The sequence below is a fragment of the Ranitomeya variabilis genome, chromosome 5 (assembly GCF_051348905.1).
Source record: "Ranitomeya variabilis isolate aRanVar5 chromosome 5, aRanVar5.hap1, whole genome shotgun sequence".
Taxonomy (NCBI): Eukaryota; Metazoa; Chordata; class Amphibia; order Anura; family Dendrobatidae; genus Ranitomeya; species Ranitomeya variabilis.
Window position 1 is genome coordinate 346,448,390 of NC_135236.1, and position 24,927 is coordinate 346,473,316.

General features: G+C 48.1%; 1 protein-coding gene across 2 annotated transcripts in view; it reads right to left on the minus strand.

Moving 5' to 3' along the window:
- Positions 1 to 18,517, minus strand: part of LOC143775996 (protein kinase C theta type-like) — a 51,331-nt gene extending 32,814 nt beyond the window's left edge. The window contains exons 1-4 of one of the 2 annotated variants that reach the window (XM_077264836.1): positions 18,472 to 18,517; positions 16,061 to 16,199; positions 14,731 to 14,858; positions 12,272 to 12,301 (exon numbers count right to left, since the gene is read on the minus strand). The gene's annotated coding sequence lies outside the window, so the exon portion shown is untranslated. The remainder of the gene's footprint in view (positions 1 to 12,271; positions 12,302 to 14,730; positions 14,859 to 16,060; positions 16,200 to 18,471) is intronic. The other variant, XM_077264837.1, reaches the window with a different exon arrangement.
- Positions 18,518 to 24,927: the final 6,410 nt, after the last annotated feature.

A 24,927-nucleotide genomic window follows, 5' to 3' on the forward strand; every position in this document is an offset into this window, starting at 1 on the left:
ACATTCCCTGTCATGGGACACTTATAATACAGGCAGGGTGACCGCTCTCCATACAGGTTTTTCACCTGGCTGCATGGACTATGTGCTTCCCCTCCCCAGTGAACTCCAGGGCAGCTTTTCATTTAATCTGTACTCTTTACTCCCACTCACCTCCTTATTTCTAGTACAGCATTCCTTATGATTTTTTTGCTTCGGTCCAACATAGGTTCCACATACAGGGCAGCATACCACGACTGGTCATACACCGCCTTATCAGCTAATAGGTATTGATCCAGGCTCCCATTTTCAAGTATTCTGTATATTAGGACACTGTACTCACACTTACCTCCTGTCTATCCTTATAGCACCACTGATACCTGTAAGCAAGAAATTCTCTTTGTGTACCTACCATTGCCTCATTAAGGTAACGAGTGCCTACTGTCCTGCCTCCCTATGACCTCTTTGCCTCCTTTTTTGTATTCACACTTGGTATGACTCTAGGTGTTCTATTCACTTCGGTGCATCCTTGGTGCTTATATTTGTATTTAGTTGCCTGCCTTTCATCCTATACCTTGGCATACTACTCTCTATTATCTCATCATGCACGGATGCTGTATATATGTATATAATTTTTGTTTTTGTTGTGTTTATTTACCCTTGTTCTGTTCTCTTTGTGTTTTTGTAGCAATATTATGAGTAAGGCTCAGGAGAGCCGAAACGTCAATTGTTACTACAAGTGGTCGCTTATCGTATAATTGTATATTGCTCCCATGTGTCACTGATATATAATGTCATATTGAATAAATTTTGCACTATATGCATAATAATCTACTAAGAGTGTGCGGTGTCTTCTAAATTTTACTTATACGGGGACTCCTCTGTCCATGACACCTGCACCTCACCCTCTAAATTGACTGAGTGCACACCAATTATACCTCATTAGCCCCATATAGACACAGCTCTGCTACATATGCATATACAGGTCCTTCTCAAAAAATTAGCATATAGTGTTAAATTTCATTATTTACCATAATGTAATGATTACAATTAAACTTTCATATATTATAGATTCATTATCCACCAACTGAAATTTGTCAGGTCTCTTATTGTTTTAATACTGATGATTTTGGCATACAACTCCTGATAACCCAAAAAACCTGTCTCAATAAATTAGCATATTTCACCCGTCCAATCAAATAAAAGTGTTTTTTAATAACAAACAAAAAAACCATCAAATAATAATGTTCAGTTATGCACTCAATACTTGGTCGGGAATCCTTTGGCAGAAATGACTGCTTCAATGCGGCGTGGCATGGAGGCAATCAGCCTGTGACACTGCTGAGATGTTATGGAGGCCCAGGATGCTTCAATAGCGGCCTTAAGCTCATCCAGAGTGTTGGGTCTTGCGTCTCTCAACTTTCTCTTCACAATATCCCACAGATTCTCTATGGGGTTCAGGTCAGGAGAGTTGGCAGGCCAATTGAGCACAGTAATACCATGGTCAGTAAACCATTTACCAGTGGTTTTGGCACTGTGAGCAGGTGCCAGGTCATGCTGAAAAATGAAATCTTCATCTCCATAAAGCATTTCAGCCGATGGAAGCATGAAGTGCTCCAAAATCTCCTGATAGCTAGCTGCATTGACCCTGCCCTTGATGAAACACAGTGGACCAACACCAGCAGCTGACATGGCACCCCACACCATCACTGACTGTGGGTACTTGACACTGGACTTCAGGCATTTTGGCATTTCCTTCTCCCCAGTCTTCCTCCAGACTCTGGCACCTTGATTTCCGAATGACATGCAAAATTTGCTTTCATCAGAAAAAAGTACTTGGGACCACTGAGCAACAGTCCAGTGCTGCTTCTCTGTAGCCCAGGTCAGGCGCTTCTGCCGCTGTTTATGGTTCAAAAGTGGCTTTACCTGGGGAATGCGGCACCTGTAGCCCATTTCCTGCACACGCCTGTGCACGGTGGCTCTGGATGTTTCCACACCAGACTCAGTCCACTGCTTCCTCAGGTTCCCCAAGGTCTGGAATCGGTCCTTCTCCACAATCTTCCTCAGGGTCCGGTCACCTCTTCTCGTTGTACAGCGTTTTCTGCCACATTGTTTCCTTCCAACAGACTTACCATTGAGGTGCCTTGATACAGCACTCTGGGAACAGCCTATTTGTTGAGAAATTTCTTTCTGGGTCTTACCCTCTTGCTTGAGGGTGTCAATGATGGCCTTCTTGACATCTGTCAGGTCGCTAGTCTTACCCATGATGGGGGTTTTGAGTAATGAACCAGGCAGGGAGTTTTTAAAAGCCTCAGGTATCTTTTGCATGTGTTTAGAGTTAATTAGTTGATTCAGAAGATTAGGGTAATAGGTCGTTTAGAGAACCTTTTCTTGATATGCTAATTTATTGAGACAGGTTTTTTGGGTTATCAGGAGTTGTATGCCAAAATCATCAGTATTAAAACAATAAAAGACCTGACAAATTTCAGTTGGTGGATAATGAATCTATAATATATGAAAGTTTAATTGTAATCATTACATTATGGTAAATAATGAAATTTAACACTATATGCTAATTTTTTGAGAAGGACCTGTATTTATTTTTGCCAGTGCCAAAAAATTATTTTGCACATAGATTGCTGGGGAAAAAGGTTTGTTTTGTTCTTTATACATAAAATCCACTCAAACCTGTAGTATGGAGAAAGGGTAAATGAAACGCATGATGCACTAATAACCATCCTCTAGATATAAGGGCCTATTCACACTGAAATTTACATTGCATTCATGTCCCCATTTGGGGCTTCTGTCTAAATCACAGAAGAATGGAATTCATATGTTCCTTTGACAGACATTGAATTGAGCAAAGGCAAAAGAACAAAGTACAAATCTTCGGTTCCTTTTTCCTTCCCTTTTGGAGGTGTCTATCATTTCAGATGGCACAATTCAGAATATCAGGGATTCACATGGAAGCCTTGCGTAACAGCTGACTGTCGTGTGAATGGGTCCGTACATCCTCCACCACCTCAGGGGACTGTCGTTATGGAGGATTGCCCCATGGCTGCCGCAGTCATGGCCACCACAGGGGCTCTCGGTCACCCACCCCAGCTTTAGTATTCTGGGGCGCTGGTGTACTGACTATCTGAGAAGAACCCTAGAGATGCAAAAACATTGGGCAACCAAGAGGTGGTGGCCTCAAGTCAGGTGTAGTGTTCACAAGGACAAGGCTCTCTCACTTTTATTAATGTGTTTGGGTATCATGGATGTGAGGACTTCATGTGTCCAGTATCAATGGTGGATACCAATTTCTAAACTAATCAGGGCTTCCTCTGGCCATATTAGGTCTAAGACACTAGAACCAGCAGTCTCTCTCCTGCCCCAAACTATCCCCACTAATTAATAACTAAAGGTGGTGCTGGTAACGCACACGGACCACGGGGCTTCATACTTGTCTCTGGTTGGCGAACAATTGCAGGAGGTTTATGGACTGGTTGGTGTTCGGCCCACAACATGTAAGTCTATAGTAGATACCAGCCCCGTCAGCTTTTTGTAACCTATGTATGTGAAGACCCTGCACACGACTGTGGTCCCATCTCCATACTCTCCCATTAATGGCCGGTCATAATAGAGGAAACCAGGGATGTGGGTCATCCATTTCTGGTGTTCTCCATCTTCCGAAATCCCTTTAAAGAGAACCTGCCAGTTTCCATAAATATGTAATGTTTTTTTTACCTGGTGTAAATGTCGCTGTTCTGAATCCGGCCTAATGGAGGCCGGCTCTGCAGGTAATTATTAGACATAAAGGGGCCGCCAGGGCTGCTCACATCTGCAAAGGTGGTGAGCGACACTGATGACATTACTCTGGGGGATGTCAGACAGGACATGTACATGATTAAAGGGAATCTGTCAGCAGGTTTTTGCTATTTCATCTGAGAACAGCAAGAGATCCTGACTCTAGGGATATGTCACTTATTAGGTTGTGTGCTGTAGTTTCAATACAATCAGTGTTTTATCAGCAGCAGATTATCACTGTCTGACTAGGTCTCAGGTGCAGGCCAGTCAGGCTAATCTGTGTAACCCCGCCCTCACTATTGATTTGCAGCTTGTACACAGGAAACTGCCAATGAGGAATGAGGGAGGGGTTACACAGGGCTTAATATTCTTGAGCACTGCTACTTATACAACAGAGAAAGCAGGGATTCTATCAAACCAAGCAGTCAGGTAAGTGATACATCCCTGGAATCAGGCTCTCTGTCCCTACATCATGCTGCTTTCAGATTCCATAATAAAAAAAAATTTGCTAACAGATTCCCTTTAACAACACTCATTTATCTATATTATTCTAATAGGTGTAAAATTTAGCACAAATCCCTCCTGTGTATCTGCTTTACTTCCTATCAGCAGCCAAGTCTGGAATATTGAGTGTCGGCGATCACTCTCATCATTGTCACTGTGTAGGGTGAAGTGCACACAAATAAAACACACGACACAATATATTATTTCTAATTTTTTTTTTATTGGAATAGCAATAAGCAACATTGTAATGAAAATATTACCGGCCCTTTAATAAATAAAAGGTCACAATGACTCTCAGGTCAGGCCCGATGGAGACCACAGAACTTGCTGCGGACATTGCGGACCTGATGAGAGCCACTGGACCCATGGATCCAGAGGAAGGCGAAGAAACCCCCCCTCAGGGGGGAAAAAAATTCCTTCCTGACCCCAATTCTGGCGATCGGATATCTCCCTGGATCTCGTCTGTCCTGCTGCATATTGCTGTATGTAATTATAAGCTCAGGAGAGCCGACCCTGGAAAGAAAGACATGCAACCTGCTCATAGGAGCTCACAGTCTAGTACAGTGGGTGCTCTGCTCTTACAGACTAATATACAATATACCCTCCACCAGCTGAAGACCCCCATACATATTAGATAAGATGGTGGACTCACTGATTTGGAGGGAACATGCGCCCACCTTATGTACATGGGGGACCTTCCAACTTTCTCCCGACAGAAGATGTCAGGGAAAGAAGGATCCGGCAGGTTGAATTTCAACATTTTTTGCTCAGAGATAAGTTGCCGTTGACTCTTATCGGGGTCTGTTGGGTAATGCCAAGGTGTCCATTGCATTACATTCAGCATCATTTTTATTTTTGGTAAATATATTAGAGGCTCCAAATGGCCTCCAAAGAAGTGACTTGTCTGTGGACTTTAAGGGAGTTGTCCGGTCACTTGATAATGATGAGCTCTCCTTTTGAATAGAGGCCGATCTCCAGCACCCAGCAGCGGCCACCACACTGTGAATGAAGCTGTGCAGTTCCATTCAGTGTTCACCTCCGACCACCGTTGGGGCTAAACAGCTGATTTGTAGGCATGCCGAGTGTCGGACCCCCACTGATCTTACATTGATGACCAATTACAAGAATAAAGGTACCTTCACACGAAGCGACGCTGCAGCGATAGCGACAACGATGCCGATCGCTGAAGCGTCGCTGTTTGGTCGCTGGAGAGCTGTCACACAGACCGCTCTCCAGCGACCAACGATGCCGAGGTCCCCGGGTAACCAGGGTAAACATCGGGTTGCTAAGCGCAGGGCCGCGCTTAGTAACCCGATGTTTACCCTGGTTACCAGCGTAAAAGTAAAAATAACAAACAGTACATGCTCACCTGCGCGTCCCCCGGCGTCCGCTTCCTGTACTGTGTGAGCGCCGGCCCTAACAGCAGAGCGGTGACGTCACCGCTGTGCTTTTACTTTCACTTTAGGGCCGGCGCTCAGTCAGAGCAGGAAGCGGACGGCAGGGGACGCGCAGGTGAGCATGTACGGTTTGTTTTTTTTACTTTTATGCTGGTAACCAGGGTAAACATCGGGTTACTAAGCGCGGCCCTGCGCTTAGTAACCCGATATTTACCCTTTTTACCAGCGTAAAACATCGCTGGTATCGTTGCTTTTGGTGTCAAACCTGACGATACACGCCAGTCTGACGACCAAATAAAGTTCTGAACTTTATTCAACGACCAGCGATATCACAGCAGGATCCTGATCGCTGCTGCGTGTCAAACACAACGATATCGCTATCCAGGACGCTGCAACGTCACGGAACGTTGTCGTTCTCGTTGTAAAGTCGTTTCGTGTGAAGGTACCTTAAGTCAACAATATCTTGTGACCGGAGAGCCTCTTTAAGACTGATGAGTGGTAAAGGACAGGATGACTAGTAGGTAATAAATCATCCTTCCAATGTCTGGCAAATTCCTATAAGAGACACTTCCTTTAGTGCATATCACCTACTGCTCTATATACTAAGGAACACACAGGACTCCATACTGGATTTCCTGACCGCAGCAAAACTGCTGAAAACAGAGAACACTAGCACTTTGCAAAGTTTTGTTACAAAATGCTATGGTTTGTGAACATCAATGGTAAGAATACCCAACAACTGAGACTCATGGAGTACCAACTTACCATCGCTGTAGGTATTAAAACATATGGATGTAATAGAGGGTGAGCTCCAACTATGCTCTCCCTCTATTAGCCACAGTGACAAGCCAATACAAAGAGCAGATCGGGTTCTGGAAGACTCAGAACATCTATGTATTACATAGTCACCCATCCCATCACCGGGGGCCTTGTAATACTGAATGAGTCCTGGAGAGGCCTCCTGTCTGGTGGGGTGGGCCGCCCACCTCGGGTCTAGCCTTGACTCTGGTGTGATGGGCCGCCCGCCTCGGGTCTAGCCTTGTCTCTGGTGTGGTGGATCGCCCGCCTCGCGTCTGGTGTGGTGGGCCGCCCGCCTCGGGTCTGGCCTCGCGTCTGGTGGGCCGCCCGCCTCGGGTCTGGCTTCGCGTCTGGTGTGGTGGGCTGCCCGCCTCGGGTCTGGCCTTGTGTCTGGTGTGGTGGGCTGCCCGCCTCGGGTCTAGCCTTGTGTCTGGTGTGGTGGGCCGCCCGCCTCGGGTCTGGCCCTGTGTCTGGTGTGGTGGGCTGCCCGCCTCGGGTCTGGCCTCACGTCTGATGTGGTGGGCCGCCCGCCTCGGGTCTGGCCTCTCGTGTAGTGTGGTGGGCCGCCCGCCTCGGGTCTGGCCTCTCGTCTACTGTAGTGGGCCGCCCGCCTTGGGTCTGACCTCTCATCTAGTGTGGTGGGCCGCCCGCCTCGGGTCTGGCCTCGAGTCTGGTGTGGTGGGCCGCCCGCCTCGGGTCTGGCTTTGCGTGTGGTGGGCTGCCCGCCTCGGGTCTGGCCTTGTGTCTGGTGTGGTGGGCTGCCCGCCTCGGGTCTGGCCTTGTCTGATGTGGTGGGCCGCCCGCCTCGGGTCTGGCCTTGTGTCTGCTGTGGTGGGCCGCCCGCCTCGGGTCTGGCCTCGTGTCTGGTGTGGTGGGCCGCCCGCCTCAGGTTTGGCCTCGCAACTGGTGTGGTGGGCTGCCCGCATCGGGTCTCGCCCCGCGGCTGGTGGGCCGCCCGCCTCGTGTCTGGTGTGGTGGGCCGCCCGCCTCGGGTCTGGCCTCGTGTCTGGTGTGGTGGGCCGCCCGCCTCGGGTCTGGCCTCGTGTCTGGTGTGGTGGGCCGCCCGCCTCGGGTCTGGCCTCGTGTCTGGTGTGGTGGGCCGCCCGCCTCTGGTCTGGCCTCGCGTCTTGTGTGCTGGCCCGCCCGCCTCAGGTCTGGCCTCGTGTCTGGTGTGGTGGGCCACCCGACTCAGGTCTGGCCCCGCGTCTGGTGGGCCGCCCGCCTCCGGTCTGGACCCGCGTCTGTTGGGCCGCCCGCCTCCGGTCTGGACCCGCGTCTGGTCTGGTGGGCCGCCCGCCTCGGGTCTGGCCCCGCGTCTGGTGGGCCACCTGTCTTGGGTCTGGCCTTGTGTCTGGTGTGGTGGGCCGCCCGCCTCGGGTCTGGCCTCGCGTCTGGTGTGGTGGGCCGCCCACCTCGGGTCTGGCTTCGCGTCTGGTGTGGTGGGCCGCCCGCCTCGGGTCTGGCCCCGCGTCTGGTGGGCCGCCTGCCTCGGGTCTAGCCTCGTGTCTGGTGTGGTGGGCCGCCCGCCTCGGGTCTGGCGTCGTGTCTGGTGTGGTGGGCTGCCCACCTCGGGTCTGGTCCCTCGTCTGGCAGGCCACTTGTCTCAGGTTTAGCCTCGCGTCTGGTGTGGTGGGCCGCCCGCCTCTGGTCTGGCTCTGCATCTGGTGGGCCGCCCGCCTCGGGTCTGGCCTCGTGTCTGGTGTGGTGGGCCGCCCGCCTCTGGTCTGGCCTCGCGTCTGGTGTGGTGGGCCGCTCACCTCGGGTCTGGCCCTGCGTCTGGTGGGCTGCCAGCCACGGGTCTGGCCTTGCATCTGGTGTGGTGGGCCGCCCGCCTCGGGTCTGGCCTCACGTCTGATGTGGTGGGCCACCCGCCTCGGGTCTGGTCTCTCATGTAGTGTGGTGGGCCGCCGCCCGCCTCGGGTCTGGCCTCTCGTCTACTGTGGTGGGCCGCCCGCCTTGGGTCTGACCTCTCATCTAGTGTGGTGGGCCGCCCGCCTCGGGTCTGGCTTTGCGTGTGGTGTGGTGGGCTGCCCGCCTCAGGTCTGGCCTTGTGTCTGGTGTGGTGGGCTGCCCGCCTCGGGTCTGGCCTTGTCTGGTGTGGTGGGTCACCCGCCTCGGGTCTAGCCTTGTGTCTGCTGTGGTGGGCCGCCAGCCTCGGGTCTGGCCTCGTGTCTGGTTTGGTGGGCTGCCCGCCTCGGGTCTGGCCCCGCGTCTGATAGGCCACTTGCCTCGGGTCTAGCCTCGCGTCTTGTGTGGTGGGCCGCCCGCCTCTGGTCTGGCCTCGCGTCTGGTGTGGTGGGCCGCTCACCTCGGGTCTGGCCTTGCATCTGGTGTGGTGGGCCGCCCGCCTCGGGTCTGGCCCTCGCGTCTGATAGGGTGGGCCGCTTGCCTCGGGTCTGGCCTCTCGTCTAGCGTGGTAGGCCGCCAGCCTCAGGTCTGGCCTCGAGTCTGGTGTGGTGGGCCGCCCGCCTCGGGTCTGGCTTTGCTAGTGGTGTGGTGGACTGCCCGCCTCGGGTCTGGCCTCGTATCTGTTGTGGTGGGCCCCCCGTCTCGGGTCTGGCCTTGCAACTGGTGTGGTGGGCCACCTGCCTCGTGTCTGGCCTCGTGTCTGGTGTGGTGGGCCGCCCGCCTCGGGTCTGGCCTCTCGTCTAGCGTGGTGGGCCGCCCGCCTCGGGTCTGGCCTCGCGACTGGTGTGGGCTGCCCACATCGGATCTGGCCCCGCGTCTAGTGGGCCGCCCGCCTCGGGTCTGGCCTCGTGTCTGGTGTGGTGGGCTGCCCGCCTCGGGTCTGGCCTCGTGTCTGGTGTGGTGGGCCACCCGCCTCGAGTCTGGCCTCATGTCTGGTGTGGTGGGCCGCTCACCTCGGGTCTGGCCCTGCATCTGGTGGGCCGCCCGCCTCGGGTCTGGCCTTGTGTCTGGTGTGGTGGGCCGCCCATCTCGGGTCTGGCCTCGCGTCTGGTGTGGTGGGCCGCTCACCTCGGGCCTGGCCCTGCATCTGGTGGGCCGCCCGCCTCGGGTCTGGCCTCGTGTCTGGTGTGGTGGGCCGCCCGCCTCGGGTCTGGCCTCTCGTCTAGTGTGGTGGGCCGCCCGCCTCGGGTCTGGCCTCTCGTCTAGTGTGGTGGGCCGCCCGCCTCGGCTTTGGCCTCTCGTCTAGTGTGGTGGGCCGCCCGCCCAGGGTCTGGCCCCGAGTCTGGTGTGGTGGGCCGCCCGCCTCAGGTCTGGCCTCGCGTGTGGTGGACTGCCCGCCTCGGGTCTGGCCTTGTGTCTGGTGTGGTGGGCTGCCCGACTCGGGTCTGGCCTCGCGCCTGGTGGGCCGCCCTCCTCAGGTCCGGCCCCGCGTCTGGTGGGCCGCCCTCCTCGGGTCCGGCCACGCGTCTGGTGGGCCGCCCTCCTCGGGTCCGGCCCCGCGTCTGGTGGGCCGCCCTCCTCCGGTCTGGCCCCGCGTCTGGTGGGCTGCCCGCCTCGGGTCTGGCCTCGTGTCTGGTGTGGTGGGCTGCCCGCCTCGGGTCTGGCCCCTCGTCTGGTAGGCCACCTGCCTCAGGTCTAGCCTCGCGTCTGGTGTGGTGGGCCGCTCACCTCGGGTCTGGCCCTGCGTCTGGTTGGCTGCCAGCCTCGGGTCTCGCCTTGCATCTGGTGTGGTGGGCCGCCTGCCTCGCATCTGGTGTGGTGGGCCGCCCGCCTCAGGTCTGGCCTCGCGTCTGTTGTTGTGGGCCGCCCGCCTCGGGTCTGGCCTCTCGTCTATTGTGGTGAGCCGCCCGCCTCGGGTCTGGCCTCTCATCTAGTGTGGTGGGCCGCCCGTCTCGGGTCTGGCCTCAAGTCCGGTGTGGTGGGCCTCCCGCCTCGGGTTTGGCTTCGCGTCTGGTCTGGTGGGCTGCCCGCCTCGGGTCTGGCCTTGTGTCTGGTGTGGTGGGCTGCCTGCCTCGGGTCAGGCATTGTGTCTGGTGTGGTGGGCCGCCCGCCTCGGGTCATGCCTTGTGTCTGGTGTGGTGGGCCGCCTTCCTTGGGTCTGGCCTCACGACTGTTATGGTGGGCTGCCTGACTCGGTTCTGGCCTCTCGACTGGTTTGGTGGGCCGCCCGACTTGGGTCTGGCCTCGCGACTTGTGTGGTGGGCTGCCCACATCGGGTCTGGCCCCGCTTCTGGTGTGGTTGGCCGTCCGCCTCGGGTCTGGCCTCGCGTCTGGTGTGGTGGGTCGCCTGCCTCGGGTCTGGCCCCGCGTCTGGTGGTCCGCCCGCCTCGGGTCTGGCCCCGCGTCTGGTGGGCCGCCCGCCTCGGGTCTGGCCTAGCGACTGGTGTCTTAGGCTGCCCGCATCGGGTCTGGCCCCGCATCTGGTGGGCCACCCTCCTCGGATCTGGCCTCGCGTCTGGTGTGGTGGGCCACCCACCTCGGGTCTGGCCTCACGTCTGGTGTGGTGGGCCACCCGCCTCGGGTCTGGCCTCGTGTCTGGTGTGGTGGCCCACTCGCCTCGGGTCTGGCCTAGCGAGTGGTGTGGTGGGCCGCCCGCCTCGGGTCTGGCCCTGCGTCTGGTGGGCTGCCCATTTAACCATTTAGTTTCCTGGTGGCATTTTGTAAGGTCCATAGGCTGATCTGAGCAAAATTAGTGTACGTCCAGTTGATCCTCCTATCTTGATTGGAGAGTATCTAAAACTTTCACAATCTACTTTCCTTAAGCACTATCCGTTGAACTAGGATAATCTTGGGATCTTTCTTCAGGTGTAAGATCTTACAGGAGTGTTCCCTGCCTATCAGAGGGTTCCTTGGTCATGGTGGTGGGAAAAATGATAATTACTTAATGGTAATTAGATTTTCCTGAAACCCATGACGGCACCCTCTATTTCTTCCCTCCCTCTGGCTTAGGCTATGTGCACACGTAGGAAATGTGGTGCAGAATTTTCTGCACTAAATCTGCATCTCCTGGCAGAATCCGCAGGTGCATTTTTTGTGCTTTTTTGTGTGTTTTTTGTGCAGATTTTATTTCTATAATGGAGGGGTGCAGAAACGCTGCAGAACTGCACAAAAGAAGTGACATGCACTCCTTTGAAATCTGCAGCGTTTCTGCACAGATTTTTCTGCACCATGAGTACAGCTTTTTTTTCACATTGATTTACATTGTACTGTAAATCACAGTGCAGTTCTGCAGCGTTTCTGCTGCAGAAAAATCTGCTGCAGATCTGCACCAATTCTGCACTAGATCTGCATCGTGTGCACATACCCTTCTTATAGTTGTTGGTGGTTCTCAGTCTTCTCTTCTCACAATGAAGAATGGTCTTGAGTGAATTTATAATAACAAGAATGATAATAAGTCCGGTGACTCCTACTTGACTTTTTGGAAACCACATTGAAGGAGCAATTGGGATTGGCCTTTTTATTTTGAGCTCTTGGCTTCCTGTCCAATGATAGGGTAAATCCCTTTCTTTTGGTTGCTGTTATGGATTTCCAGTAAATCAAATTCCTGGTAAGTAGCAGTCATTTTTATTATTTATTTTTGCGTATAAGAAAATCTGTTTCCACACTGAATAGAGACTGGGACCAAAATTGGTTGAAATTTGGACCCAGTGCGGTCCATTTTTTTCTCGGACACAAAAAAACAAACTTTAACATCTGAGGCCTAATGAATGAGGCCTACGAGATATTTCTTAGAAATGTCTTACTGTAAAGGCATCACCTTGATAACCATAGTAATGAACACAGAGGTGTTGTCTCTGATTTTGTGGGGGATAAATGGTAAAGTTCTGAACTTCACCATAAACACCCTCTGCTACATAAAGTGTGAACAGGCCCCCAAAATTGTCTGAAGAGATACTTACCTGGGCCGGTCACCTTCAAACTGCCTGGTTCTAAAAACACAAAATGATTCAGGCTTAGAACTTTGAACATTCTATTCCAGGGACGTCAAACTCAAATACACAGAGGGACAAGATTAAAAGTTTGGAGACAGTCGCGCGAAACCTTGAAATTCATTAAAAAATGTCTATAACTGAGCAAGTTTTCCTTATCAAATATAACAATGAATATTTTCATACAGAAACAAACTTAAAGGGGTTGTCCCATGGACAAAGTACAAAATAATTAATAGACCTTACCATATTTAAATAATATATGTTATTACAGAGCAGTAAAAATTATATGGCCCAATTGTCTAATTTAAATAAGTAATAACAAAGGATAAAATACCTTGAATAATGCAGATAATATAGTATGATGCTAAAAAAGTGTTCCCTCCAAACACCTTAAAAACACCTCACCACAGTGAATTCCTCCACTGTACCCTCCACATGCTCGTAATGGTGACCCTACTATACCCCTCTACCCCCTTTTCCCTGGCAATGTGTGGTGACCCCCATCCCAGGTTCCCCAACTCTAATCCTCACACAGTATAATGAAACACACACAGTCCTCCATGAAGTATAATGGGCCCCAAATATTCCTCTTCCATACAGTATAGTGGCACCACATAGTTTTCCATAGAGTATAGTTGCCCAAAATAGTCCTCCATACAGTTTAATAAGCCCTGTATTACCTTCCATACTGTATAATTGTGCCCCATTGTGCTTCACACAGTATAATGGCCCCACATAGGGCTCAATACAACATAATGGCCCCACATAGTGCTCCATACAGTATAATGGGCCCATAAAGCCCTCCATACAGTATAATGGGCCCTCCATTGCCTTTACTATGTGGGGCTTCTACACTGTACAGAGCACTATATGGGGCCATTGCACTGTATGGAGCACTTTGTGAGGCCATTATACTATATGGAATGGCTCCACATAGTCCTCTATACAGTATAATTATCCAACATAGTGCACCATACAGTACAATGGGCTCTGTATTGCCTTCCATACAAGCCAATTATATTGTATGGAAGGCAATGCGAGGCCTATTATACTGTATGGAAGGCAATGCCGGCCCATTATACTGTGTGAAGCACTGTGTGGGGCCATTACACTGTATGGAGCCCTATGTGCCGCTATTACACTGTATGGAGCACTATGCAGGGCCATTGCACTGTACTGAGCACTATTTTGGGCCATTATACTGTATGAAATGGCTCCACATAGTTCTCCATACAGTATAATGAGCCCATATAGTCCTGCATGCAGTGTAGTGACCCCACGGTGCTCCAGACAGTGTAGTGGGTCCTCATAGTCTTCCATACAGTATAATGTGCTTGCATTGCCGTCCATACTTTATAATGGCCCAACAATGTGGGGTCATTTTGCTGTATGGAGTTCTATGGGAGGCCATTATACTGTATGGAAGTCAATGTGAGGCCCATTATACTATATGGAGGATTATGTGGGCCAGTTATATTGTATGTGGCACTGTGTGGGGCCATTGGGCTTTATGGAGGGCTGTGTGGGGCTATTACACTTTATGGGGGACTATGTGGGGCCATTATACCTTTGTGGGGGGCTGTGTGGGGTCTTTATGCTGTATGGAGCACTATGTGGAGCAATTCAATACAGTGTAGTGGCCTCACATGGTGCTCCATACACTGTCATGGCCCCACATAGTGCTCCATGTACTATGTTGGCTCCACATGGTGCTTCATGCAGTGTGTTGGCCCCACACGGATCTCCATGCAGTGTATTGGCCCCACATAGATCTCCATACAGTGCATTGGCCCTACACTGTTCTCCATACAGTGTAATGACCCACGGTGCTTTATACAGTATTTTGGGCCCACATTGCCTTCCATAAAGTATAATGGCCTCACATAGTGCTCCCATACAGCATGATGACCCCACAATTATACTGTGCGAAGCACTATGTGGGGCCATTATATTGTATGGAAGGCAATTTAGGCCGATCATAATGTATAGAAGGCAATTCGGGCACATTATACTGTATTGAGCACTATGTGGTGCCATTACAGTTTGCAGCATTATATGGGGCTATTATAATGTATGTAGGGCCATTGTACTGTATGGAGGACTATGTGGGGCCATTTTACTGTATGGAGGACAAGTATGTGGTTTGTATACTTCTGGCCACATTACATCTAGACTTGTCTGGCCTCGCTCAATTCATTTTCACTGAGTGAGGTCACACATGTCTAGTTGGCACATGACTGCATGTATGGAAATCACGGGCACAAGAGAATCCTGACAGCGTGCAGTGCGCACTGAGAGAATTCAGAAGTCTGCAGTCACAGAGAATGAGTGCAGACTCAGCATAAACTTGGAAACCCCTGTATTTCTTCTAACCACTAAAACCATGAGAATTAGTCACCATCAGAAAAAATGTTACATCCAGGTACCTGATAGATGAAGTTTTTTTTTTGTTCTACATCTTGTCCAGACACCATGATGAGTTTTCTCATCCACAGCTCATCTCTGCAGACATCCACCTTCTCCGGTCTCCTGCAGCATATCCCCACACGACGCCCTTAAAGATAGCAGTGTCATTATAATGCTCCTGAATAAAAATATCTGCCCTACACTGAGCCCCGGAATAAATAATTGTCTGTTACACTAAATACCCCCATCACTGTATATCTCCTCCAGGCCCGTTACACTAAATACCCCCATCACAGTAAATCTCCACCAGGTCCATTACACTAAATACCCCCATCACAGTAAATCTCCCCCAGGCCCGTTACACTAAATACGCCCATCACAGTAAATCTCCACCAGGTCCATTACAGTAAATACCTCCATCACAGTAAATCTCCCCCAGGCCCGTTACACTAAATACCCCCATCACAGTAAATCTCCCCCAGGTCCATTACACTAAATACCTCCATCACAGTAAATCTCCCCCAGGCCCGTTACACTAAATATCCCCATCACAGTAAACCTCCGCCAGGCTCGTTACACTAAATACCTCCATCACAGTAAATCTCCACCAGGTCCATTACACTAAATACCTCCATCACAGTAAATCTCCCCCAGGCCCGTTACACTAAATACCCCCATCACAGTAAATCTCCCCCAGGTCCATTACACTAAATACCTCCATCACAGTAAATCTCCCCCAGGCCCGTTACACTAAATATCCCCATCACAGTAAACCTCCGCCAGGCTCGTTACACTAAATACCCCCATCACAGTAAATCTTCGCCAGGCTCGTTACACTAAATACCCCCATCACAGTAAATCTTCGCCAGGCTCGTTACACTAAATACCCCCATCACAGTAAATCTCCCCCAGGTCCATTACACTAAATACCTCCCTCACAGTAAATCTCCCCCAGGCCCGTTACACTAAATACCCCCATCACAGTAAACCTCTGCCAGGCTCGTTACACTAAATACCCCCATCACAGTAAATCTCCCCCAGGCCCGTTACACTAAATACCTCCATCACAGTAAATCTCCCCCAGGCTCGTTACACTAAATACCCCCATCACAGTAAATCTCCCCCAGGCTTGTTACACTAAATAACCCCATCACAGTAAATCTCCCCCAGGCTTGTTACATTAAATATCCCCATCACAGTAAATCTCCCCCAGGCTCGTTACATTGAATACCCCCATCACAGTAAATCTCCCCCAGGTCCGTTACACTAAATACCTCCATCACAGTAAATCTCCCCCAGGCCCGTTACACTAAATACCCCCATCACAGTAAATCTCCCTCAGCGACCTACCTGGACTTGTCCCCTTCCAGCTGTCAGGTCCTAGTGATACAAGATGGCTCCAGTGCAGAGCTTTGTACATTCTACACCAATTGTGATGTCATGTGAGGTCTGTGATGTCATGCGCCTTGTGATGTCATCATCGCTGTCACTGGTATTTCATATTTACAACCGCAATAAAAAGTTGATTTAATAGTTAAAAACCCCATGGTGGATAATTACAGCTTGTGATTCATTTACATGTTGTTATTAATATGTGGGGTATTAGATGTGTCCTGCTCCACCTTCCTCCTGCACTGGGCTTTATATGTATGGACAATTCACACGCGCGGCATGTAGTTTATAGCCTCTGTTACATGACTGGAGGCTTCTGCTGATCCCTATTAACGTTAGGGCAATAAGATTTACTTTAGTGACTATTTCTGGAATCCCTCGCTTGGGCCTAATACTAATACATCATTTACCTGTCGCAGATGAGATGGTGCACATGTACTATAGAAGAAGTTCTCTCATTGTGGTGCATTATGAAGATGAATTTCATTATTGGTACAAATTCATTGAAAGGGGGTAGTTTGTGAAAAAATAAGTTACCTATCCAAAGGAGGTCTGACCACTGACCTGCTCTGAACTGGTATTTTTTTTTTTATTCTCGTAGAATGGATCACCAGTGCGCCTGCTCGACCCCCAGTCCATTCATTCCCTATGTGGTGGTTGAGTGCTGCGCTCGGCTTTTTTCTGGCAGACCCGTAGAAAATGAATGGAGAAGCAGATGATCTTCTAATATTTGGCTTCATTTTGTAGCTGAGTTAAGTCCTCACCTCCTAGGATGAAAATTCCCGATCTGTGTGGACCACCCATCCATCAGTAATTTTTCACCTATCCTGTTATTAGACTTGCATTCACAGGACAGTCCCTTTAATATGGCATCATACAAACTCTAGACTATCGGATGATCATATGTAAGTTTTACATAGTTATCCCCACTGTGGGCATTTATGGCAAATAGGTGGAAAGTGGCCACATCAACTACGAGAGGAATGGAGAGGAGGCCAATAGTGTGTCTAAACTCATACACTTCTATGGAAGGATCATGTTGCCCCCCCCCTCTTGGGACCCTCCTTCTTCCATTACATGGGGGTACCTGAGTTGCAACCATGATAAATGAAACATTACTCATCCCAGCAATCTCCTGTGGCTCTTGTTCCTTATCCAGTCCTTACTGATCGCTACTTCTTGGTCTTGTCCTTGACTTAATTAAAAAGACAGGAGATGCCTCTTCAGCCAATCACTGACTAAGGATGTCCCTGCTATGGCTGTGATTGGCTGAGCCTGCAATTCATGTCCTTTTTTGGTCTGTTCAGACAGGATCGGGAAGTAGAGAAAAGTAGGGATCTAATAAAATCTAGGTAAATATTGCTACTTTTTTATTTGTAAACCAGTCTGAACCCTTAAAAAAAAAAAAAAAAAAAAAAAAAATCTTCAGTGTTAACCCTCTTTTAATTTGTTCATTCTCTTATGAATGCCCTCACACAGGTTCTCAACCACTCATGATAGCCATTGCAGTGCTCACGGGTTCTAACACAGACCCCAATTCGCAATTAAATCCCCCCCAAAATCTATTTCTCTTTTCACTGTAGTTCTGGCATTGTATCTTAAGAACCAGGTAGCCCTGGATGAACAGTCCAATTATCAATGACCGGGTGGGAAAGCCCAGATGTCATATAAGATGTTCCTACATTTGGTAACTATACTACCTGCGATCTAATATTCGGTCCTCCCAAATCTAATTTTTAACTGCAGAAGAGAATCGTCCGAATCCTACAAACACTAATGAATATTTCTTTGGAGCAGCTCGTTCTGAGAGGGATACTGTAACGCTCCTGTATTGGGGAAATGAGGGTCCTATAGTAGCAGGGTGCACCTGGCAGAGGCCTATCGGTACCGCACCATGACGGAGCCTCATTGACAGCAGATACAAGGTTATTACGCTAAATGGAGCCATTTCCTTCTATCAGAGGAGGCCGTCATTGGCCAGTAGCCAAACTACACGCACAATGGTTGTTTTCTGCCAGTTTCTTTATTTATATGTATATATATATATATATATATATATATATAAGTCACAAAAGCAGGCAGCACTCCATATTCTTAAAGGTAATTTGCAGGTCTTTATTGAGCCCACATCTCATGCAACGTTTCAGCTCTCAACTGAGCCTTTCTCAAGCAACAAACAGACCTTTTTACAACGTATATATAGAGGGACATTTCCCTATCATCCCCTCTGTGTAGCCAATCAGTGAACTTCATAAATTTACAGATAATTACATTACATCATAGAGTGTATTAGTGCCAGCGGTGTACTATTAAAATCACATAGGACAATTACTTAATACAGTGACCATCTATACATTAATTAAACATACCCTTGGAGAGACATGACTTTCATGGAAGAGGCAGCATGTTTTCGGCGTACCAGGACAGCTACTGCGCATGTCCTAATCCTTCTCTGTAACTCATGATCACGTGTTAGGTAGAGGGCCAATAGGAACCACTATTCCCCATACAGCGTCTTGCGCCTGCGCAGTAGCGCTCAGAGTCTCCATATTGGTAATGGAATCTAATGCTTCTCGGTGACTCATGATCACGTGTTAAATACAGGGCCAATAGAAACCGCTATTCTCCCTCTGGCCTCTCGCGCCTGCGCAGTAGCGCTCAGGATCCCCATCTTGGTAATGGAATCTAATGCTTCTCGGTGACTCATGATCACGTGTTAAATACAGGGCCAATAGAAACCGCTATTCTCCCTCTGGCCTCTCGCGCCTGCGCAGTAGCGCTCAGGATCCCCATCTTGGTAATGGAATCTAATGCCTTCAAGACTTACTGCGCATGTGCCGTAGCGCCTATGGCAGCGATATTATTCAAGATCACATAGTGATCTATATGGCATATTTGGGGCCACAATATATAAAATATATAGATATATAGAATATGGTGCCACCTAGTGCCTTCATGTTAACAATACCGGCACCATTATAAATATAATAACTCTTAATAGCAAATTATAAAGAATACATTCTTTAAAACTCATGGTATGACCCATTTTATCCATTTTAAGGTTCACTAAGGCAGCTCAACTGCTTATATGCCATAAGGACCAATGTAAAATGTGCATAGTCCTACCTTGAGCTACCAGAGAGTATCTTGATTCAGATCCTCACCTGGCATTCATACAGTGTCTATAGGGTGCCCCCCACCCCTTCGGGTCAGGCGCCTCCATTCTAGACCTCTGCATAGCAGTAGCACAGTAGTCCTGGCTTGTGTGAACACATATGGTTTATGGATCCCCAATGAGTATATTGCACATAGCCCTTTATGGCCACATTTATCAATATTAAAAAGCAAGAAAAATATGAAAGGCAAGAAAAAATATATTTGTATATAATTTATTAATTGGCCTCCTACCATCCACGTACATGGTACATTATTTATTCAGTGAGATCAAAAATTATGTATCGTTTACAAATAATTATAGTGACACAGCGTATATATTACTCAAATTAGTTTTGTTCCTCCATCTCGAATGTCTCTCCAACTAGGGTCTTCTGTTATATATGACAGCAACAGTACCTGGACAAAGATGGGGATCCTGAGCGCTACTGCGCAGGCGCGAGACGCCAGAGGGAGAATAGCGGTTTCTATTGGCCCTGTATTTAACACGTGATCATGAGTCACCGAGAAGCATTAGATTCCATTACCAATATGGAGACTCTGAGCGCTACTGCGCAGGCGCAAGACGCTGTATGGGGAATAGTGGTTCCTATTGGCCCTCTACCTAACACGTGATCATGAGTTACAGAGAAGGATTAGGACATGCGCAGTAGCTGTCCTGGTACGCCGAAAACATGCTGCCTCTTCCATGAAAGTCATGTCTCTCCAAGGGTATGTTTAATTAATGTATAGATGGTCACTGTATTAAGTAATTGTCCTATGTGATTTTAATAGTACACCGCTGGCACTAATACACTCTATGATGTAATGTAATTATCTGTAAATTTATGAAGTTCACTGATTGGCTACACAGAGGGGATGATAGGGAAATGTCCCTCTATATATACGTTGTAAAAAGGTCTGTTTGTTGCTTGAGAAAGGCTCAGTTGAGAGCTGAAACGTTGCATGAGATGTGGGCTCAATAAAGACCTGCAAATTACCTTTAAGAATATGGAGTGCTGCCTGCTTTTGTGACTTATATGGACTGAAAGCAACCAAGGGACGGGTTGTTTGGGCCTTGCACACGAAGATAAGTAAAGGATTTGTGCTGTTCCAATTTTTTCTATTATATATATATATATATATATATATATATATATACAGTCATATGAAAAAGTTTGGGCACCCCTATTAATCTTAAGCTTAATGTTTTATAAAAATGTTTTTTTTTGCAACAGCTATTTCAGTTTCATATATCTAATAACTGTTGGACACATTAATGTTTCTGCCTTGAAATGAGGTTTATTGTACTAACAGAAAATGTGCAATCTGCATTCAAACAAAATTTGACAGGTGCATAAGTATGGGCACCCTTATCATTTTCTTGTTTTAAATACTCCTACCTACTTTTTACTGACTTACTAAAGCACTTTTTTTGGTTTTGTAGCCTCATTGAGCTTTGAACTTCATAGCCAGGTCTATGCAATCATGAGAAAAGCTACTTAAAGTGGCCACTTGCAAGTTGTTCTCCTGTTTGAATCTCCTCCGAAGAGTGGCATCATGGGCTCCTAAAAACAACTGTCAAATGATCTGAAAACAAAGATTATTCAACATAGTTGTTCAGGGGAAGGATACAAAAAGCTGTCTCAGAGATTTAACCTGTCAATTTCCACTGTGAGGAACATAGTAAGGAAATGGAAGAACACAGGTACAGTTCTTGTTAAGGCCAGAAGTGGCAGGCCAAGAAAAACATCAGAAAGGCAGAGAAGAAGAATGGTGAGATCAGTCAAGGACAATCCTCAGACCACCTCCAGAGAGCTGCAGCATCAACTTGCTGCAGGTGGTGTCACTGTGCATCGGTCAACTATACAACGTACTTTGCACAAGGAGAAGCTGTATGGGAGAGTGATGCGCAAGAAGCCGTTTCTGCAAGCACGCCACAAACAGAGTCGGCTGAGGTATGCAAAAGCACATTTGGAGAAGCCAATTTCTTTTTGGAAGAAGGTCCTGTGGACTCATGAAACCAAGATTGAGTTGTTTGGTAATACAAAAAGGCGTTATGCATGGCGGCAAAAAAACACAGTGCATTGTATAGTTGACCGATGCACAGTGACACCATCTGCAGCAAGTTGATGCTGCAGCTCTCTGGAGATGGTCTGAGGATTGTCCTTGACTGATCTCACCATTCTTCTTCTCTGCCTTTCTGATGTTTTTCTTGTCCTGCCACGTCTGGCCTTAACAAGAATTGTACCTGTGTTCTTCCATTTCCTTACTATGTTCCTCACAGTGGAAATTGACAGGTTAAATCTCTGAGACAGCTTTTTGTATCCTTCCCCTGAACAACTATGTTGAATAATCTTTGTTTTCAGATCATTTGACAGTTGTTTTGAGGAGCCCATGATGCCACTCTTCGGAGGAGATTCAAACAGGAGAACAACTTGCAAGTGGCCACTTTAAGTAGCTTTTCTCATGATTGCATACACCTGGCTATGAAGTTCAAAGCTCAATGAGGTTACAAAACCCAAAAAAGTGCTTTAGTAAGTCAGTAAAAAGTAGGTAGGAGTATTTAAAACAAGAAAATGATAAGGGTGCCCATACTTATGCACCTGTCAAATTTTGCTTGAATGCAGATTGCACATTTTCTGTTAGTACAATAAACCTCATTTCAAGGCAGAAACATTACTGTGTCCAACAGTTATTAGATATATGAAACTGAAATAGCTGTTGCAAGAAAAACAATTTTTATACAACATTAAGCTTAAGATTAATAGGGGTGCCCAAACTTTTTCATATAACTGTATATATATATATATATATATATATATATATATAAAACCCACTCAAAACTGTAGTATTCTGGGGCCCTGGTGTACTGACTATCTGAGAATGGATCCTGGAGATGCAAAAACATTGGGCAACCAAGAGGTGAAGACCTCAAGTCACATGTAGTGTTCACAAGGACAAGGCTTTCCTACTTTTATTAATGTGTGTGGGTATCATGGTTGTGAGGACTTCATGTGTCCAGTAACAATATCACACCCATCCTCAAAAAAACTAACCTTGACCCAACTGCTATGCCCAGCTATCGCCCCATATCACTGCTCCCTTTTGCTTCAAAACTCCTTGAGCAGCATGTCCATGGTCAACTTTCCTCCCACCTCTCATCTAACTCTCTCCTTGACAACCTCCAATCTGGCTTCCGCCCCCACCACTCCACCGAAACTGCCCTGACAAAAATTACTAATGACTTAGTCACAGCCAAAGCTAACAGACAGTTCTCCATCCTCCTCCTCCTTGACCTGTCCTCTGCTTTCGACACAGTCGATCACTGCCTACTGCTACAGATTCTTTCTTCCCATGGCATCAAAGACCTCGCCCTGTCCTGGATTGCCTCATACCTATCCAACCGGACATTTAGCGTTTCCCACTCCCACACTACCTCCTCATCCCGCCCTCTCTCTGTTGGAGTCCCTCAAGGCTCTGTCCTAGGACCCCTACTTTTTTCCATCTATACCCTTGGCCTAGGACAACTCATAAAGTCCCATGGCTTCCAGTACCAACTGTATGCGGACGACACTCAGATCTACCTCTCTGGCCCAGATGTCACCTCCCTGCTGTCCAGAATCCCGAAGTGTCTGTCAGCCATATCCTCTTTCTTCACCTCTCGCTTCCTAAAACTCAATGTAGACAAAACCGAATTCATCATCTTTCCCCCACCTCATGTATCCCCCCTACCCAATCCATCTATTATGGTAAACTGCATCACGCTCTCTCCCGCTCCTGAAATCTGCTGCCTCGGGGTAACCCATGACTCTGCCCTGTCCTTCAAACCTCACGTCCAAGCTCTTGCCACCTCCTGTCGCCTCCAACTCAAAAATATTGCCAGAATCCGTCCCTTCCTCAGCCCACAATCTACCAAAACTCTTGTGCATGCTCTCATCTTCTCCCGCCTCGATTACTGCAACACCCTCCTTTGTGGCCTCCCCGCTAACTGTCTTGCACCACTCCAGTCTGTCCTCAACTCTGCTGCCCGCCTAATCCACCTCTCTGCTCGCTACTCCCCTGCTTCTCCCCTCTGCAAATCCCTCCACTGGCTCCCAATCCCCCAACGAATCCAGTTCAAACTACTAACACTGATCTACAAAGCCATCCACAATCTGTCCCCTCCCTATATCTCTGAACTAATCTCCCACTATCTTCCCTCGTGTAATCTCCGATCCTCCCAAGACCTCCTACTCGCCTCCACACTTATTCGTTCCTCACACAATCGCCTCCAAGATTTCTCCCGAATATCCCCCATCCTCTGGAATTCCATGCCTCAACACGTCCGATTATCCACCACCCTCGGATCTTTCAGACGGAACCTGAAAACCCATCTCTTCAGGAAAGCCTACAGCCTACAATAACCGAGCCACCGCCAGAGCCGCCGCCGCCTCACCCCTACCTTCTGTCTCTTCCCCACTATCCCATAGAATGTAAGTCCGCAAGGACAGGGTCCTCTCCCCTCTGTACCAGTGTGTCACTGTAAACCTGTTTACTGTAAATGATAGCTATAACCCTGTATTTATAACCATAAGTCCACCATATATAACACAAAGGCACTTCAACCTATATAATATACATAACTATTTCGATCCAATCAAGGGCCGACAAAGAAGAGATCCTTTAAAAAGGTAATATTTTATTAAACAGATTAAAAAGACATAAAAAGCAGAACAATACACAGACAGGGAGCTGCCAAAAAACCAGGACCACATAGACCGTTACAGAAACATAAAAGTCTACTCAGTATCTATGTCTACATCAAAAAGTGGGCATCACTAGCATAGAGAATATAGATATTAATCTTTTTCCAAAAAATATAATTTAATAATAAATATGATTTAATATTACTCTATAGTGATTGGTAATATTCCACCACATGTGGATAATAAAATGAAAGAAGGTCTGAAAAGACTCTATGTCCATATTATGATGTAGGTACTGAGCCCAGTAGATGTAATAACACGTTATTTTACTAGTCCCCAAAAATATAGATAAATAAATAAATAAATAACCATTGTCCACAGGCTGACTCCTAATATTGCATCCAAATTTCCAGCAACCATAAATAGAACTTAGTAAGTAATCTCAGACATAGCGGTATATTCATTAAAGGTTACATAAGGCAATTAATATAATAAAGGTACCCGCAGAAAGTCAACACAGTGCCAAAAAGGAAACGTTGGAAGAACAAAAAAAGAGATCATACCTATATAATGGGACTTAGCAGGAAAAGGTCTGGGTCCGGATAGCAGCGTCCCCTCACCCCATGTCGGATAGTGATGGAAGCAGCAGCACTATAACCCTGTATGTAACCCCTTTCTCATGTACAGCACCATGGAATTAATGGTGCTATATAAATAAATAATAATAATAATATGGGCCCATTCTGTATAGAGCATCATATGGGGCCCATTCTGTATGGAGCAATATATGGGACTCAGTATACTGTATGGGGCCGATCATATACTGTATGGAGCATTATATGAGGCCCATTATATATGGAGCAATAGATGGGGCCCATCATATACTGTATGGAGAATTATATGTGGCTCACTATACTGTATGGAGCATTATATGGGGTCAATTCCGTATGGAGCAATATGTGCGGCTCATTCAGTATGGAGCAC